Genomic DNA, 4232 nt, shown 5'->3' on the forward strand with positions numbered 1-4232 from the left:
TTGCAACCAGAGCTGATTTCCATGGTTGGCTTTGAGCTGTGGTATCTGCCTGTGCTGACCATGAGTCTACAAAAGTTGAAGTTGAGATACTGCTGGAATAAAGTCCTCACCATCCCTCCATGCAGAGTGGCAGCACCAGGACTGTGTCGACTCCCAGGTGCAACCTGTGGCCACTTTGCAATGTCATCCTGTACCAGCTTGTCCCGAAAACAACAGAGTTTTTTTGAAACTGTGGTGTGGTGAATTCCCCCTGGCTCCAACCAGCACTGGGCAATGGCAGAGCCACCCTGAGCCATTCCATGTGCCCTGAGATAAAACTCATTCCTTGGCATGAGGAGCCCAGCCTTGAAGGGGTTCAAGGTGGGGAAGGTGAGTTGTGTGCTGGACTCCAGGAGGGCGTAAGGGGCTGCTTTGATGTCTGTGCAACACTTGATGTCTACGCACACAGATGCACAGTGGGTAGCTCGTGCAGTTGGCTTCCACAGCTGCCAGCTGTGATGGACATGCTGCAGCAAGGGGCCCACATGAGCCACCACACTGGTGTAGGGTGGGGATGTTCTCCTTTCACAGATAAAGGTGCCTCTTTTAATCTCTCTGCTGCCAATCCCCAGGTCTGTAAACACAGAGCCATGATCGGTTACAGGTGTACCAGCTTTGTGCAAAACAGATGCTGATGCCTCCACCAGTTCCATTACAAATCCTTGCACCTTCCCGGGCATGCCACGTGGATTTGTTCCTGCTTGCTAACCCCTGCATACCAATCATCTGCGGAGGACTGAGGGCAGAGTTTGAGCACCTGTGGTACCTGCTTAGTAAAGGCCTAAGTAAATAAAGGAAGCTGCTGCCCTGCAATACACCAGCATGGAAGCACGCTGTCAGAAAGGCCCTCAAGAAAGCTGCCCCTCCATGACCTGCTCCTTGCAGACCACTGCTACTGTGCCCAGCAGGAGGAGGAGGAGCAGAGCAGCTCAGCCATGAGAAGATCTATTTTGGCCTGCAGGAAAAAGGTCTGTGCTCTGGAGCAGTATCTCTAATTTCTCTCTGTGCCACCATTTCTACAATGTCAATACCTGCAGTGGGTCCAGCCTGGCCAACCCTGGCTCTGCACCTTCATGTCTGCACAGTGAGCTTCACTTTGGGGTTTTTTGTTGGTTTTTTTCAGTCATAAAATTTTTTACTGTTGATTCAGGCTGAACTACAGTGCCAGTGGTGACAGCTTTCCTGCCACAGCATGTTAAAATCTCCAAAGGTTTTAAGACACCACCTGCTCGGTTGAACCCGTGGCTCTCACTGGCTCATGGTCTGACACAGTGCTTTTAGTTAGCAGTCAACCTCCTGTTGCAGCCCACTGGCAGCTCCCTGGCTGCTCACAAGGGCTGATGGTGTTTGTGGGTTATCATGACAGATCACAATGGCTTTTAAAAGAGATGGGAGAAGTGAAACCCTGCATCTGCCTTCCCTAGCACTCATTTCTCTTTTCATTCCTTTCTATAGACCAGGCCAAACTGTGCTTCAGAGTTGCCAAGCGATCCACATTTTTAATTATGTGTATTTTCAGTGACAATGACACGTGATGGTATTTTCAGTGACATGTATCTGCCTGGCTGAACCCACTGTCATGGTTTCACCCCATCCAGCAACCAAGCCCCAGGCAGCTGTTCAGTCACTCCCCCACCAGCAGGATCAGGGAGAGGACTGGAAGGGTAAAAGCCAGAAAACTTGTGGGCTGAGATAGAGACAGCTTAATAGGAAAAACAAAAGCCATTCACACACGCAAAGTAAAACAAAGAATTAATTCACTGTTTCCAATAGGCAGCCAGGTGCTCAAGCCATCTCCAGGAGAGCCAGAAACATATTTCCATCACGCAGAACAGTTACTTGAGAAAACAAACACCATCGCTCCAAGCCTTCTCCCCTTCCTCCTTCTTCCCCCCACTTTATTTATTGAGCATGATGTCACATGGTCTGGAATACCCCTTTGGTCAGTTTGGGTCACCTGTCCTGGCTGTGTCTCCTCCCAACCTCCCTTGTACCCACAACTTCCTCACCAGTGTGGCCGTAGAAAAATCAGAAATGGCCTTAGCTCTGTGTAAGCCCCTGCTCAGCAATAACAAAAACATCTCCTTATTATCAACCCTGTGTTCAGCACAAATCCAAAACACAGCCACAGACCAGCCACTGTGAAGGAAATTACCCCAGCCAAAACCAGCACACCCACACTGCAGGGCAGGACGTGGTGACAAGTGACCCCAGCCATTCAGGGACACATGGGGTGGTCCCTGAATGAACTCATCCCAAGCAGCTCCACTGCTGCAGACCTGGTCCCCTCTGGAGTCTCCTGATGTGTGGAGGGTGGTGTCATCTGCAGTGATGCTGTGGAGAGATGCTTAGGGCATTTAAATTGCAGAAGAAAAAAGCCAAAGATGATTTTGCAGCTCAAAGCACTTTTGCAGCTCAAACAGTATCTCCTGACACTCAAGAAATAGCTGGCACTGCCTGAAAGGGAAGGTGACACCACTTCTCTGTAGGGGTGGATTAGGTGGGCAGAAGGAAGAGACCTCAGTCCCAGGGCTCTCATATATGGATTTTAACTTCCGCATGCACTATGCCTCATCACTGCTCTCAAGCACTTTCTGTACCATGGGGCTGCAAGAACCCTTCAGATATGGCTGCTTTTAGCTGCTGGGTTTTCACTCTTCCTCCCACTGACCCTCTTTAATACCCACACAGGTGAGCCACAGCAGGAGGTGGAGATGGGGTGGCCAGGGGCAGCCAACACTTCTGGAGTGAAGCTTCCAGCAACAGTAGGTGCCCCAGGGAGCTCTCCTGCCTACAGAGCTCCCACTCGCTGCCTTCAGCCCCAGCGGCGCTGCATCTGCACCTGCAGCCTTCCCCACACCTCCAGGGCTTGTTTTTATTAGGGTTTTTTTGTCTTTTTGAGGGTAAATACGTAACACAGTCACTTGCGAGCAGCAGATGTTGCTGGAAGCCCCGCGGCGGCGGCAGCACAGACGGAACGGCTGCAAGATGACGGGATTAGGACAGTTTATCCCCCTGGCCCCGCTCGCCGCGTCCCTTCAGCCCTCAGCCCCAAGCACAGGCCAGGCGATCCCGGTGGCTGCCTGTCCTGACAGCCACCCACCCCTTCCCGCGAGACTGGAGCTGCTCCCAGACACCCGGAGCACCCCACGCACAGTGTCCCCAAGTAACACTGACTTGGCAAAACCAAAATACACGTATTGAGATACATACACCACAGCACAGGGCAAATACGTCATAATCCTAATACAAAATGTCCTATATTTACAAAATGTGCCATAGCACATTCTTAGCTGGGAAGGTACTCCCTCAGCCTGGGCTTGGATGCAAAAAACCCTGTGTTTTTAATGTTCAGTAAATAACAGTTTTACTAAAAAGTGGCGGTGCATGCACCAAATAAACTATGTGTAAACAGCATTTATATTTCATATATAATACTGTCTTACATATATTTAAATAGCTTTCAATCATACATATTTATTTACAAAATATGAAAATAAATAGCACTGAATGTAAAACCATAGTGCATATAAGCCCACATGAATATGTAAAACATAGATACATAAAATGTTATATATCTATGAAACATTACACAATACATACATATAAGGCATACATTTGGAAAACATTCCATATATAATATTTTTTTTATATTGTTCTCTGTATAGAACCAATATGTAACATTATATTTAGTCTGTATGTTTTCACAAGGTTCTAAATGGATGGCTTTAAAAAGAGGCAGGAGAAATCCTGTGTATGCCTTCCCTAGCCCTTCTTTCTCCCTTCATCCGCTTCTGCAGATCGAACCCAACTGCGCTTCAGAGCTGCCGAGTGATCCTCATTAAAAGCATGACGGTATTTTCAGTGACATGGATCTGCCTGGCTTAACCCACTTTGCAGGGCAGGATTTCGATTCCATGTGTTTCTATAAAGATAATTTTGCAGTACATATATTACATATTACACTGTTATATATTATTATATGATACAGTACTGCAACACATAAATACCTAAAACATATTGATAAGCCTATGAAAACACGCCAGCATAAATAGATCATTTGTACCAGTAACTCGAATATGGGACCTATATATGGCACTGAGATACGCATAAAACATTATTTTTACGTTTGTATTCCACCCTCAGTGCTTTCTACACACAGCGCTGACAGTGCCAACGCCGTCACGCGCAGC

The sequence above is a fragment of the Corvus brachyrhynchos genome, unplaced genomic scaffold, assembly GCF_000691975.1.
Source record: "Corvus brachyrhynchos isolate BGI_N302 unplaced genomic scaffold, ASM69197v1 scaffold28, whole genome shotgun sequence".
Taxonomy (NCBI): domain Eukaryota; kingdom Metazoa; phylum Chordata; class Aves; order Passeriformes; family Corvidae; genus Corvus; species Corvus brachyrhynchos.